Below are 17,080 nucleotides of genomic sequence, written 5' to 3'. Positions count from 1 at the left end.
GGTTGTTTAAAAGGAAAGCAATTATTAGAGTACCCTAATTTTGTGCTCATGGACTTATAAAGAAGAATGGAGGAATAGTTTAAGAGAAATGGACCCACACCCATCTTTGAGAAAACACAGTGACTCTGCTGATAATCCTGATAAGTAGGTATTGGTGAATGGATAAAGTCATATGTTTCCAGTGTAATTGGCAATAGAGTTTCATCAGCTGGGGCAAAAATTATATCCCTACTAGTTTGTTAATGCCTAAAATCATTTTATCAAGTGTCAGATGTTTTTGTTATACAACTATAGGGTGAAAAACCTGTTTTGGTGTATGTTCCAAGATGACCTGGTAAGCAAGTTCATGTTATTCCTCTGCACATATATATTTATGATCTGTTTATATTATGAATACACTTCCTTCTTCCCTTCTTCCTTTCTCCCTTCATTCCTTTCTTCCATCCTACTCACTTCACCTGCCTATTCACCTAGTTTTTCCCTTTTATCTTCCAAGATATTTACTTGGAGATGGAGTGTTCATTTCCTCTTGCAGGAAATATTTACATTTATATCTTTGTCTAGCATCTAAGAATGTTAGGACTAAGGATTGCATTTCTACGTTTCTTTATTTTTCTGGGGATACTTGGTAAATTATAGAATATAATCAACAAGTGACATGTTGGACAACTTGTGAAATAGGATCAGCTTTTTTCCATAAATGTGAATATGTGTTCCTTAGAGATAAAATTTGAAATATTCACTCATCTATTAGGTCATTGGCCACACATGCTATATAGCATATGTAGTGAAGTTAAAGTAGGAATAATAGGATATTACTCTTGGAAGACTGAAAAATATTACAGGGCACTTTTAGGATGCCTGGGATAATTGGTAGTTGTCTACTTTGAACTTAATGTGTTAAGCTCGTGATATACATTAACTCTAACCTTACAGCAAGTCTGAGATGGCAGATGGTATGATCCATCTTATTGAGAAAAAAAAATGAGCATCAAAAAATAAAGGATTAGGGGCACCTGGGTGGCTCAATGGTTGTACATCTGCCTTTGGCTCAGGTCATAATCTCAGGTCCTGGGATCAAGTCCCACATCAGGCTCCCCATAGGGAGCCTACTTCTCCCTCTGCCTATGTCTCTGCCTCTCTCTGTGTGTCTCTCATGAATAAATAAATAAATAAAATCTTTTTTAAAAAATAAAGGATTAAACCCATTTATAGTAATAAACAGTAAAGTATTAAAATTATATATGTAAGTGATTTTGTAATAATTCCAGGGCCAACAAAATCAACTTTTACTACCTACTTTTAATTTTTCTATCCTTATATAAATATTATTTCTGCTTTTTTACACTTGTAAAAGTTACTACAAGAATAAAGTGAACAACTCTGAAGATATCAATGTTTTAGATATCAATTTCTTTTTAAATTTTTAAAATGGAAATAATAATTTTCACACTTATAGGAAATAAGTAGTCAATAAGAGGTCAAAGATACTCAGATGTGTTGTCATTCAAGACTTAAGTAGTGCTTTTCAGATTGAAGTATCCATCACCAGCTGTGTGAGCTCAGGGGAAAAAAGTAAGTTGTAGGAGTTCATTATTTTTCTCCATTTCTAGCCACTGTCCCTATTCAGGTATAGCAGCACAGATGGTGTTGTGGTAAAGACACATAACACTGTCAGGAGCTGTAACATATGGCACAAATCTGGCATTCCACATTCCCACAAGTTTCAAGGTTAAGACAGAAGCTTGTCACTTTTCTGACATTCAATTAACTTTTTTCCTTTCTCTTTACATTAAAATATAAAATAATCTTTTATGAGATATTTTTCCATAACTAACTCATTCCCATGACTCTACTTTTTTAAAAAAATTCATTAACATTGATCTAATGATATTTGAAATTATTTTAGTGTATCCTGTGTTATGTGATCAGTATATTCTTAGAAGTTATTGAATTAGAAATTGAATTATACTCAAATACGTTAAAGAAGCTTGAAAAGGGGTCAATGTATCATGCTTTTGCTGTCAAAATTATGCCTTCCTTCTCATATACATAGTTTTCATACAAATGGTTTACTTCAAATAAAAATGTGAATATACTTATTTTCATCAGTAAATTACAGATTTGTTATAAGGTATACATACATATGAAAATGTTCTTTCTTGGGAGTATAAATTATGAAATTTCATAGGGACTATAATAATCTAAAACAATTACATGATGAAAAAATTCTACTAAGAATAAAAAGCAGTAAATAGCAGGTAATGAAAAAAAATGTGATATACCATAAAACACACATAGAAGTAAATCTAAAATAATTGGTTCTTCTTTTGGGATTTTTTCCTTTGAAATTAAGTAACTTATTCATGTTTGTTCTCTTGTCTTCATCTAGATGACCCTTCACCACAGAATACAGAACAGTGAGCCATCTTTCAGTGTAAAAACTAATTAGAGAAATTTTAAATATGTATCTGAGTATAGAGGGTATGTAACTCAACAGGCATGCTGAAAGTTATTGATTAGCATGCTTTCCCATAAAAGGCTGAATAATTTTTCCCTTTTGGATGAACATCGTTGGAATACAGGAATAGAATTGTTTGTTTTGTTTTCAGAAAGGTATCTTTAGATTTCCAAGACATTGAACCACAAAGGAGTTGAAAGCTGTGTTATATTAGATGACATAAAATATCTTCTTAAATATCTCTATTATTAGACAGACATGATGTTTCCCAAATTCAATTCCTCAAATTCAGTTTCTCAAAGGAAATTGACAAGTCAGCTATATTTTTTTGGACAATATGGGAAAATTTAAATGAGAAGATGATGAATATAACATGTATGATAACAAATCAGACACCAGAGAAATTTTGAATGATGGAGATGATGGGAACAAATCTAATTCATTGAAATTGAAAAAAATTCCCATTACATTTCAAATAAACATATATAAAAGTACAAATGAAAACAATTGAGTCATTTTATAGGAAATAAAACCTAGAATCAGCAGCATCAAGAGTACAGCATGACCACCAAAAAATTGATTGTAGTTCACATTAATAGAACTATTTTATTCAGAAAATGGCTTTAATTGGCATTGCGTAATTTAGATTTTATTACTCCTTCAGCTTTATTTTTCACCATTCATTTAGCTTGCCCTCTGAAATCGAGGCATTACAAATTTTTCTTAGTTTCTCAATGGCAATGTGTTTTCTTACTTCAGTGGTGGAAAATCATTCTTGGGTTGATTTTTCAGATTTCCCCCTAGAGAGTATTTAATAATTATTTTCTGGTAACACTGCCTTGAAATTTTGCCTGCCTTACTTGATTTCCCCCACTAAATTTTTTTAAAGCTTTTATTTATTTATTCATGAGAGATACAGAGAGAGAGGCAGAGACACAGGCAGGGGAGAAGCAGACTCCCCACAGAAGCCCGATGTGGGACTCCATCCTGGATCCCAGGATGATGCCCTAGCCCTCAGATGCTCAACTGCGGAGCCACCAGGCATCCCTCCCCCATTAGACTTTAAGCTATATGGAGATAGAGCCATGTCTATTTTGTGATCACCATTGAAACTTATATGTCTAACAGAGTGTCTGGAACACATGTATCTATTGAGTAATAGTATTCAAATAAGGAAAGAGATTTTTCTTGTGCAGACAACTGCAAAATAAAGTGCTCTGTTTTGGAATATCACATGTAAAGTATCCGGCTAAAAAATGTACCGAGAGGAGAAGCTACCAGTAGACAGAGGGAAAATATTCTATACAAGACAGAACAATTATCTTTAATCTTCAGTAAGAGAGCCGCTAGATAGGCTACAGTATTCTCTTTTTTTCTTTTCTCTTCTTCATTTCTTTTTTCTTTTCTTTTTTCTTCTTTTCTCTAAATTTTCCATGGAAGGACAATTATACATGTTGTATGCAGAAGGCATAACTAATCTTGATATATGGAAGTAATAGAGATGTGAGTTCTAATTCAACATAAGAAAACATTACCTGACAATTAGCTCTGTTAGAAAATGGAATGGGCTCCTCAGGCACAAATTGTTTGTGATTGCAATTGCCACTTGTGTGGGAAGAATAGAAGCTCATAAGTTCATGAATTATAAAAGGAGTGAGGCCAAATGGTTTTATAGGGGAGGAAAAATCATTTTCCCTCTACCCTTCTAGGTTCTTGGCTGAGACACCACACCTCTCCCTGTAATAAAAATTAACAAGAAAAAAGCAAACAGAAGTATAATAACATGCGTATCTCTTGTATACATGAGAGATACTCGGGAAAACTGAGTAACTTCAGGGAATAGCCCATGCCATCACTTTAAATGTCATCCGCAGAGAGAGACATGAGAAGTTGAGGGGTAGATTGCCAGTTATAGGAGGTTATCAGTAAATCAGGTATATGGTTGTTAAACAAATTTAAGTTCTTGCCTTCTCCATTGATAAGAATTTCTAGAGATTTTAGTCATCCTCTTCATGGTACAGAGAGAGTGACAGCCTTACAAACGGAGATTTCACCTGTAAAAATAAAAGTCTCTTACAAAAGGGTGACTTCTACTTATTTTCAGAGCTTCTCTGTGTCTCCCGTCTTAAATATAATCAGCCAAAAATAATCCTTATGCCAAAGAGGCATATTTTGGGGTGGGAAATTCTGCTCCCTTTCAATTTTGAAGATGTATGTAAGATTACATGGAATACACATCTGAGATTATGTAGAGTAAATAGGCTAAAGAAAAATGAAGCAGAAGATATTGGAATGATAAACAATGTTTGGCTGCTGTCATCTTTTCAGGTGATATTCACCAGCACTTACTGTGGTCCAGACACTGTGAGGAAGCCTTACCATGACAATTTCACTGTTTCTAATATGAGATCTTCATAACTGCCGATCTTGGGAATATTTGATTTCCTGATTATTAAATGTATGTATATATAATATATATTATATATATTATATGTATATATATTATATATATTTGTGTTTTACTTGGATACCTTAAATTAAAATGTATTTATTTAATAAATATATGGTGCTATGGATCAGAGACAGTTCTTTTATAAGTAAGAAATGATTTAACCCACATAAGAGAGAGAGAGAGAGAAGAGTTCTTACTCTTTTATAAGTAAGAAATTTAACCTAATTTGCAAGTAAGAAACCTGAAGCACAAAGGGGTTAATAGTTTCCCCAGTGTCACATGTAGTAACTTGTAACTAAGACTCCAACCCAGGTTCTCTATGCAGTTGGAATTATCCAAAGAAGCACCCTTGGCTAGAAGCTCTAATACATTCATTTATTTATAACATGCTATTCTCTTGTATGAACATTCTAATATAAGTGTTTTAAACTGTTATTTATAAAATGTGCTATTTTAGGGGTACTTTTTATGAGCAGCATATCCATTTTGAAAAGTTATCCAGTCTCATTCTATCTTTTAATTAGTGAACTTAATCAGATTACATTTACTTTCCTAAAAGGTATTTTGAGTGTATTTCTTTAATCGTACCTTGTATTTTCCATTTATATTCTTGATTTCTTGGCCTTCCTCGCCCTTCCTTTTTTTGCCCTTTGTCAAATTGAAGATTTCTCTATTCTCTCATACACAGATTATTTTCTTTTCTCTGCAGGTTTAAAAAATACAGATTATATATTTCAATACTAACTTTAAATTTTTATTTATGTATTTATGTATTTATGTATTTATTTATTTAAGATTTTATTTATTCATTCATGAGAGACACAGAGAGAGGCAGAGACATAAGCAGAGGGAGAAGCAGGCTCCCTGTGGGGAGCCTGATGTGGGACTCCATCCCAGGATCCCGGGATCACAACCTGAGCCAAAGGCAGACACTCAACCACTGAGCCACCCAGGGGTCCCTAACTTCAAAATTTTAAAGTTCATACTTAACCTATTGATATCTTTTCACCTAACAAACTTAACGATCATGCAATATTTCTATCTCTTCTTCAAAAGGACTTCAGTATGTGTTAACCATTTATTAGCTATTTCTAACAACTTATTGAGCTAACAACTTATTGCTTACTTTTTCCCTTAAGCACTAACCCCCCCACACACACAAACACAGGCACACACACAAATATCATATAAAGATTATTAGTTATTGAATGCATATACATATTCGAAAAATTTCTGTGTTCACCATTGTACTTTTACCCAATGACTTTCCTCTGTTCTCAATTTTCTTTTAGTTAAAATCTGTGCTTTCATTATTCCTTTACTGAGAATTTATGTGGTGAACTCTGAATCTTCATATGAATGGTTTAGCTAGAAATAATATTTAGATTGACAATTATTTTCTCTTTAAAGGCATTTATTTAATCTATTTCTATTGATAGTATTTTTTTTTTTGGTTTGTTTTTTTGTTTGTTCTTCATTTTTTTTTCCTTCCATTTCTTGTTTTAAGATTTTCAGTTTATCACTGATGTTTGTAGTTTCTCTATCATGTTTAGGTGCCCATTTTTATTTATTTATACTGTTCAGTATTTTGGAGTGCCTTCTAAATCAGAACATACATGCCATTCCTTCTGAAAAATTATTGCCATTTACTTTTTTCAAATATCACTTCCAGTCAATTCCCTCTATTTTCTTTTTCTGAAACACTGTTAGATATATGCTGAAGCCCCCATTGTATATTTTGTATTTCTTAAAATTCTTTAAGTATTACTTGTGTTTTAGGATGATATTCTAAGTAAATTCCTCAATTATGGGGATTTTTTTCTTTGTAAAGATTTATTTATTAATTTTAGAGAGAGAGAGAGAGAGAGAGAACATGTAGGGGGAGAGACAAAGGTAGAGAATCTATAAGCAGGTTCCCCACTGAGTGTGGAGCCTCACACAGGGTTCAATCTCATGACCCATGAGATCATGACCTGAGCCTAAAACAAGAGTCAGTAACTTAACTGACTGAGCCACCCAGGTGTCTCCTTAATACCATTTTCAAATTCAATAAGTCTTTCCTCAACTGTGTCAACTGTTTATTGAGGTGTTTGGTTTTGCTTTTTAGTGATACATGCTTCTTTATTAAGATTCCTTATGAGTTCCTTTTCTACCCACTTACTTTTCTTTATTTCTATGCATTTCACTATTTAATAATTAACATAATTGTAATTTGTCTTTTTGAGTATTATAAGCTGTAATTAATGTGCTTTACAGCTTTATTCATAAACATTTCATTTAGCCTCTGATTGGTGATTCTGAAAACTATTTTTCTTGGAATTTCTTCATCTGTTTTGGAACTTTGGTTTAAAGTAGGAATTTCTTTTTTTCTTTCTAAGAGTATTTTTCCCTTTCACAATAATCAGTGTTGTGGTTGCCTCTATCTTGCCCTTGAGTGCTTGTTCAGGTCCTGGGGCTTAGAGTAATAGTTTGGTGCTCTGACTCATAAGCAAGAAACACAAATGAGCATCTAATAAGTAGGGAATTTGGTTCATTTCTTATTTATGAAGATGTACCCTCCTGCTTTCATATTTTCACAAATTCTTATAGGTGGTGGCCCTAGGGAACAGGTTTTATTTTTATTTATTTTTTTCTTTTTAGTCTTCTTTAATAGTAGGAGCCCTGGCATCCAATCTCTGCTTTAGGTATTAGGTCTGGCCCTATAAATTCATTTTATGGGAGCACTTTTAATTCCCATGACTGCAGAAAAATTGACCTCTTGTCACTGCCTGATTTTGAAGTTTAATCCCAAAAGACCAGAGGTTGTAGTCCTACTCGTTACCTTATATTTATGGCCCATGAAACTATCTGTCCAGTTTGTGAGGCCTACTATATCGTTATAGTTTTTTTCCTTTTCTCTTTTATATGTAATAATTATGTGATTGGAGTAGGGGTTATACTATGGCATGATTTTACTGTCTTCTTGACAAAAATTCTTCTAATTCATCACTTGGTCATCTGTGCTTTCTTCTGTTAATGATCATGGAGGCACTGTACTTATTTCAGCATATTGATAAAAGGAGCACAACTGGACTTAAAAACATAGCAACACCAAACTGCTCATAGGAAGTCAAATACATATATACTATATGTAGAAGATTTTATGGAAAAAAGCAGGGAGGAAATAGTCCTTTATACTATACCCAAAGACGTCAGTGAACTGAGCTTAAAAGGGTTATGGTTTCATAATCATTTGTAGGGTATATAAATGGTGATTGAGTTTCAGAAAAACAACATCATCTGGAATAAGAAATTAGTACTGTTGATATGAATACTATTGGTATTATTATTTTGTTTGTATTTAGCTTGTAAATGTTTGACTACCTAAGTACACAAAGGTCCTACACATGTAGACTTTAACCTCACTCTGGAAATGATCTTAATTATTCAATATAATAAATACAATGTAAAAAATAATTCTAGATATTTTTCTTTTAAAGGAAAAATCCTTCAACTTTAAGTAATGTTACATTCTAAGGTCTTATAATAATTACGTGAGGTAGACTCAATATTGATCTTGTTTCCCACATTCAGGTGAGGAAATTGAGGAAAAATATCAAGTGATTCCACAAGGCCAATTAACTAGTAAGCCAGGATATAAATTTGTTTGCAGAATTCTTGCACTTAATGACTAAGAAATGTGCACAGACACATGGAGAAATAGGGAAAAGAAGGATCCATTTGTCAGAGAATGACTTAATTTCATCAAAACTTTGGCATTAACCCAGCTCACACTTTTCTCCAAAGTTCTAGTATACATTGGATTTAAAGATAAACTGAGCCTGCACATGATCAAAACCTGAGAGAGAGGGAAATGTAAATCCTGTAAAAAATAAATTACAAGATACAGTAGATAACCAGTCACTCAGAATACATATCATGGTCACCCTTAAAATTGTCTGCATTGTATACTTCCCCACTTTTCTTCTGAGACCAAGTGCTTTTAGGTACAGAGAAGTTTTCAACATTTTTGAGAAAAACTTAAGCAGTGGGAAAACATTATAAGTATGACTCTGCCTCTGTGTGTTTGAAATGGTTTAAACAAAGGAGACGATGATATTCAGGTTTTCCAAAATTAGGTAGTAGAAAAACTACTGTAGAAAATTTTAGGATAATGACAATATTGTTTGAGTAGAAAATTAAAATTTCATTGAATATAAACCTGATATAATATTATTACCAACTCCTTTTACCCATTAGGTTTTGACTGCTGTAACCAATTTAAAATGTAACTTTTCTTTTCAGAGCTAAAAACAATTCCTATTTTATTTCAAATGAATTATTTGTCACACTTACAGGAGCATTTCACAGGGGAAAAAATGTTTCTTGTTGCCATCCCTGTTCCCTTTTAACTGAAGGAAATGATATATTTTTTAAAAGTTCTGATTAGAACTCTTCAGTGATGATTAATATTTGATGCTATAAGACAAATTAAATGCATAATATTTTAATATGTAAAACCTTGTGTCATATCTTGTGAAAGAGGGAGAAAAACAATTGGTACAGATACATTGCTTCTTGTATATAACAATATTTCAAATCTTTGGTGTTAAGCTTAATTTCGACTTTGTAAAGCATGTCTTTTCTATTATCATTGAGCAAACTCATAAGTCCAGAATTTGACTAGATGGGTTTTACCTCAGATTTTAAATAACTGTTGCTACAAAAAGGTAAGCTGATAACTATTCAAATTCAGATAAAAATTAAAGAAACAATATATAGTTTAGCATTAAAATTTTAGTGAAGGCACTTGCCAAAAGATAAAAAAAAAACATAGAATGATTAAGATCTTAAGCATATTCAACAGTGTATTATATTCTATCTGTTACTTAAAAATCAGATATAAAAGTGTTAAATTGATAGTGGAAAGTAGATAGAACATGTCCAGCACTCAAAATATTTCATTAGTAGAGGCAACAAATCATTATATAAATGGTATGAATTCTATTCAGAGCCATTACCTGTAAGACTAAGTTGAAAATAGTCCCCCCCCCCCGCCACTGCCACTTCTTTTTTAAAAATATTTTATTTATTTATTCATGAGAAACACACAGAGAGAGGCAGAGACATAGGCAGAGGGAAAAGCAGGCTCCATGCAGGAAGCCTGATGCGGGACTCGACCCCAAGAATCCAGGATCATGCCCTGAGTCAAAGGCAGATGCTCAACCACTGAGCCACATAGCTGTCCCTCACTGCCACTTCTTAAGTCAGTAAGAATGTACTGAATATCATATTGCTTGGACATTTAAACTACATATGTCAGACCACACTTCCTTAATTCAAAGTGAGACAAAGTCTTTATACAGCTAACCTTTGGAAAATGTGGGGGTTGGGGGAAGTGGACACCTTCTACCTTAAATGCACATTGGAAAATTTGCATGTAACTGTGGACACTCCAAAAGCTTAACTACTAAGAGCCCACTGTTGACCAGAAGACTTACTGATAGCATAAACAGTTGATTAACACATATTTTGTATGATATATTGTACACTATATTCTTACAATAAAATAAGCTAGAGTAATAGAATGTTATAAGAAAATCATAAGGGAGAGAAAACACACTTAATAGTACTGTACTGTATTTGCTGAAAAGTATTTGTACGAGTGGGCCTGCACAGTTCAAACCCATGTCTTCAAAGGTCAACTCTTTCTCTCTCTCTCTCTCTTTTTTTTTTTTTTTCTTTTGGTATGGAGGTGAGGTGAGTGTTTTAAATATGGGCCCTAGATAAAAAATATTACTGGTAATGGAAGAAATCAATGACTTCAAGGTAAGTATTATACTGATTGTATGTTTAGTTTAGTCATGGCCTATATCATTTGTTTTTAAATTATGATGTTGACTAATATTAAGAAAACCCTAACAAAATGTAATAGAATTGTAAAGGATCAATTATAATCAGCATACTAAATGTAATGTGATGGAAAGTACTTAAAAAGTTGAGAAAAGAACCTTTTCTTTAATATATAATACTTAAAACTTTTATGAACTAGTATGTGCCAACTTTTTAATAAATGATCTATATACATTGGCTCGATTTATTCCATACATAGTAGGTAACATGTATTTTCATTTTTATATGAATTAACAAGGAATGAATCACACATACTTCCTGATACTTCTGTTCATTAGGTTTATTGATAATAAGAATTAAAGAAGTTTTGAGAGGGCATCCATATCAGCCATAAGGCAAACTCCAAAATAGAGACTCTCTTACAATTTTATAAAATCAGTATATTTAAGGGTTAGTGACCCAGCATAGCAAACCCTAAACATGTAGTGGGGTAGAATGACCTCCAATGAGTCATGACCTCCAGAGAACCTAAACTTTCTCTCTCTCTTTTGTTTTTGTCTTTTAAAAAAATATTTATTTATTCAGGAGAGACACAGAGAAAGGCAGAGACACAGGCAGAGGGAGGTGTAGGCTCCTCACAGGGAGCCCAATGTGGGACTTGATCCCTGGACTTGGGATCACGCCCTGAGCCAAAGGCAGACTCTCAAATGGTGAGCCACCCAGGCGTCCATCTCTTTCTTTTTTAAAAGATTTATTTGTTTATTTTAGGGAGAGAAAGAGAGAGAGAGAGAGAGCACAAGTGGTAGGAACAAAAGGAGGGGGAGAGGATCTCAAGCAGACATGACATGGGCTTGATCTCAGGATGCTGAGATCCCAACCCTGACATCATGACCTGAACTGAAACCAAGAGTCAGACACTTAACCAACTGGGTCACTCAGATGCCCTGAGAATCTTAACCCTCTTATTCAATATTTGTTTTGGTGGCTCTTTCATTAAGACTTCACATACACTTACACAGAGACACTCTTAATTTTAGGAGAATTAGAAGAAAAGCTCTGTCGCTTTTACTAAATATTTACTAAATATTAAACATTAGTAATATATAAATACTAGATACTATACTATATATGATATGTTATATTTATATATATATATAATTGAAATATAGTTCAATAAAATTGAAAACAATTTCATGGATATTTAATATGTGTCAACATTTTTCTAAATACATTTACTGCATTAATTCAATTTGTCTCATGTGGATAGTATGTAATTTCATTTTTAACAATGAAGGAAGAGAATCATAAACAAAGTGTAATTTTGAGAAGTCAGAGCCTATGCCCCTAATGTATATTGACACACATGAACATAAGTATATAACAATTAGAGTACATCATGAGCACACTCTGTTTTCCTTCTTAAATAATTCATCCCTTCTCCACAGAATTTGGCAATAAACCCTCTGGTACAGGAAGAAGGAAGTGGGTCCTCTACTCTGAGTTTCCAGGTCACCTTCTCTTCATCCTGCAATTCTTTCCTGCTTTGCCTCCTAACCTTCCCACAGCTCCTTCTCAGGTACCTTTTATTTAAATATTATGGTCTTCAGATACCTGTCATTCAATCTTTCTCATTTGGTTATATATATAATTCTAAAAGGATGCTATGTAGTCTATAGTCTTCATGAATCTAAGACTAATGGACATAAATCATCAAATTCTACTTTTTAAAAAAATACATTAATAAGCTTTTATTCCTTTTTCAATTTTTTTGAGATATAATTGAGTTATAACATTGTATAAGTTTAAGGTGCACAACACTATAACACACATGATAATTTGAAACATATATGTGTATATACGTATATATGTATATATATATACTGCAAAATGATCACAGTAGGATTAGTTAACATCTCTATCGTCACACAAGATTGCCAATTTTTTCTTATGGTGAGACCATTTGCTCTCTGAGTAACTTTCAAGTACAGTACTGTTAACCATAGCACATGGTATGCATTAGATCCCCATAATTTATTCATTTTATAGCTGGAAGTCTGTACAATTTGACTGACATCTCCCCTTTTGCAGCACCTCTCAGCCTCTGGCAACCACCATTCTACATTCTGTTTCTATGAGTTCAGATCCTTTAGATTTCACATGTAAGTGCTATCATACAGTATTTGTCTTTTTCTGACTTATTTCACTTAGTATGATGCCCTCAGGTGTATCCATGTTGTTGCAAATGAGAGGATTTCTTTCTTCCTCATAGCTGAATAATGTTACTATTAATACTAAATTTATATATATATATATATATATATATATATATATATATATGCATATAGTGTCACATTTTCTTTATCCATTTACTCACAAACCACTTAGGTGGTTTCCATGTCTTGGCTATTGTGAATAATGAACTTGGGAGTACAGATATCTTTTTGAGATCCTGATATGAATTCTTTTGAATGTATACCCAGCAGTAGGATTGCTAGGTCATATGGTAGTCCTATTTTTAATTTTTTAAAGAACCTCCCTGTATTTACATAGTGGTTGTACCAAATACATTCCCACCAACAGTGGACATGGGTTCCCTTTTCTTAATATCCTCACCAACATTTACCTTTTGTCTTTTGATGACAGCCTTCTTAACAGGTGTGAGTAATATCTCATTATGGTTTTTCTTTGCATTTCCCTTGTGATTATTAACGTGAGCATTTTTGATGTACCAGTTTTTCATTTGTATGTCTTCTTTGGGAAAATGTCTACTCAGTTCCCTGCCCATTTTAAAATCAGATTGTTTTTTGCTATTGAGTTGTATAGGTTCTCCACATATTTTGAATATTAACTCCTTATCAGATAAATGACTTGCAAATATTTTCCCATTGTTTCATGCATTGCCTTTTTGGTTGTTGTTGCTAATTATTTCTTTTGCTGCACAGAAACTTTTTAATATGCTATAGTACCAATTACTTGTTTTACTACTTGATGTAGTCCAAGTTGCTGTTATTTATGCTTTTGATGTCATATTCAAATAATTATTGCCAAGACTAATGTCAAGGAGATATCTCCATGTTTTCTTCTTGGAGTTGTACAGTTCAAGGTCTTATATTTAAGTACTCATTCCAGTTTGAGTTCATTTTTGTGATTGGTGTAAGATTGCAGTCCAATTTCATTCTTTTGCATGTGAATATCAATTTTCCCAGCACCATTTATCAAATAGATTATCCTTTACTCATTGTATATTCTTAGTTCCCTTGTCAAATGCTAATTGATCATATATGCAAGGGTTAATTTCTAGGTTCTTGATCCTGTTACACTAGTCTGTTACACATAGCATAGCTCAGCAACAGCATACCATACCATACCATACCATACCATACCATACCATACATATGATTTTGATTACTATAGCTTTATAATATGGTTTTAAATTGGGAAATATTATGACTTCAGCTTTTTTTTTTCTCAGGTTTGCTTTGATTATTCAGGGTCTTTTGCAGTTCCATACAATTTTAGGTGGGGTTTTATTTTGTGTGTGTGTGTGTGTGTGTGTGTGTGTGAAATGTCATTGGAATTTTGATAGAGATTGCATTGAATCTGTACATTGCAGGCAGCCCCGGTGGCTCAGCAGTTTAGCCCCGCCTGCAGCCCAGGGTGTGATCCTGGAGACCTGGAATCGAGTCCCACGTTAGGCTCCCTGCATGAAGCCTGCTTCTCCCTTTGCCTGTGTCTCTGCCTCTCTCTCCTCTCTGTGTATTCTCATGAATAAATAAATAAAATCTTTAGAGGAAAACAAAGAATCTGTACATTGCTTTGGGTAGTATGGACATTTTAACAATAATTAATTTTTGGATACCTGAACAAGAGTTATCATTTTCAGTATCATCTTCAAATTTCTTTACTCAAAGTTTTTTTGGTTTTCAGTATATAAATCTTTTACCCCTTTGGTTAAATTTATCCCTAGATATTTTATTGTTTATTTTTTATGCTATTGCAAAAGAGATTGTTTTATTTTATGGTTACTTTGTTGTTAGTATAGAGAAATGCAACTGGTTCCTCTTTGTTAATTTTGTATCCTGAAACTTAGTTTGTTAATGAGTTCTAATAGTTTTTTTAATAGATTTTATTTATTTATTCATGAGAGATACAGAGAGGCAGAGACATAGGCAGAGGGAGAAACAGGCTCCCTGTGGGGAGCCTGATCCGGGAGTCTATCAGAGGATACCGGGACCATGCCCTGAGCCGAAGACAGACACTCAACCACTGAGCCACCCAGGCATCCCTAGTTCTAATAGTTTTTCTTTGGATTCTTTTGGGTTTTCCATGTATTTGATGTGTCATCTGCAAATACAGTTTTACTTTTTTCCTTTCCAATTTGAATGTCTTCTTTTTCTTTTTCACACCTGATTGGTCTGATTAGGTCTTTCAGTACTATGCTAAATGGGAATGGTGCAAGTAGACACCCTTGTCTTATTCCTGATCTTAGAGGAAAGATTGTCAACCTATCACTGTTGAGTATGATGTCACTGTTTGTGATGTATAGACTTTATTATGTTAAGGTGCATTCCATCTATGTATAATTTGTTGAGGATTTTTATCATGTAAGGTTGTAGTATTTTGTCAAATGTTTTTATTGCTTCTAATGAGATGATTATATGATTTCTATTTTTCATTCTGTAAATATGCTATATCATATTTATTTATTTATACTTGTTGAACTGTTTTTGTATTTCTGAAACAAATCCCACTTGATCATGGTGTATGAACCTTTTAGTGTGCTACTTAATTCAGTTTACTAATATTTTGTTGAGAATTTTGCATCTGTATTTATCAGCATTATTGGCTTGTACTTCGGCTTGTAGTATTCTTAACTGGCTTTGATATTAATGAGATTAATACTGGCCTTGTAAAATCAGTTTGAGAGTGTTCTTCCCTTTCCATGTTTTGGAAACAGTTTGAGAAGATTGGTATTAATTTTTTAAATATTTCATAGAATTCACCAGGGAAAACGTATTGTCCTTGGCTTTTCTTTGTTAGGAGGTTTTTTTTATTGCTAACTCAGTCTCCTTACTTGTTATTGCTTTATTCAGATTTTGTATTTCTTCACGATTCCATCTTGGTAGGTTTTATGTTTTTAGGAATTTATCCATTTCATCATATTATTTAATCTATTGGCATATAATTGTTCTCAGTAATCTCTTATGTTCTTTGAATTTTTATGGTATCATTCATATTGTCTTTTTCTATTTTTTATTTTACTTGTTTTTGACTTCTGTCTTTTTTCCTTAGTTAGTCTAAATTAAATTTTGCCAATTTTATCTTTAAAAATTGGCTTTTAGTTTCATTGATCTTTTCTATCTTCTCATCTTTTTTGCTTACTTTTATTCTGATCTTTTTTATTTCTCACCTTTTGCTAACTTTGGGCTTTTTGTTTTGTTTTGTTTTGTTTTGTTTCTTTCTCCTTGATCTGTTGAGGTGGAAATGTAGGTTGTTTGAGATTTTTTTTCTTTTCTTCCTTAATGTTGGTATTTATATATAAACTTCCCTCTTAGAACTGCCTTTGCTATATCTCATGCATCTTGGTGTGTTGTTACTTATATTTCATTTATCTCAAGATATTTTTTGGTTTTTTGTTTGATCTATTCTTTGACCTACTGCTTGTTCAGGAGTGTATTGTTTAATTTCTACATATCTGTGAATTTTCTAGTTTTCCTCCTGTTAATTGATTTCTAGTTTCATACTACTATGGTTTGGAAAGATACTTGCATGATTCAATTTTCTTAAATTTGCTAAAACTTATTTTGTGACCTATAATATAAAATATCCTGGAGAATGTTTCCTGTGCACTTGAAAGAATATGTATTCTGCTGCTATTGGATGGGATGTTCTATATATGTTTGTTAGGTCCACTTGGTTAAAAGTATAGTTCAAGCTAACTTTTCTTATTGATTTTCTGTCTGGATGATTTATCCAGTGTTGAAAGTGGAGTGTTGAAAGTCACTGTTGTTATTGTTTTGTTGTCTCTTTTTCCCTTTAGATCTTTTAGTATTTGCTTAATATACTTAGATGCTTTTAAGTTGGGTGCATATGCATTTCTTATTATATCTCTGATGAATTAATACCTTGATCATGATATAATGACATTCTGTTTCTTATTACAGTTTTTGGCTTAAAATCTATTTTTTCCAGATATAAGTATAGCTACCACAGTTTGCCTTTGTTTTCCACTTGCATGGAGTATCTTTTTCCAACCCTTCACTTTGAGCTTATGTGTATTCTCAAAGTTGAAGTCTCTTGGCAGTACATGGCTGGGTCTGATTTTTTTAAATTCA

The sequence above is a fragment of the Canis lupus genome, chromosome 4 (assembly GCF_011100685.1).
Source record: "Canis lupus familiaris isolate Mischka breed German Shepherd chromosome 4, alternate assembly UU_Cfam_GSD_1.0, whole genome shotgun sequence".
Lineage (NCBI taxonomy): Eukaryota > Metazoa > Chordata > Mammalia > Carnivora > Canidae > Canis > Canis lupus.
This window is presented reverse-complemented; position numbering follows the sequence as displayed.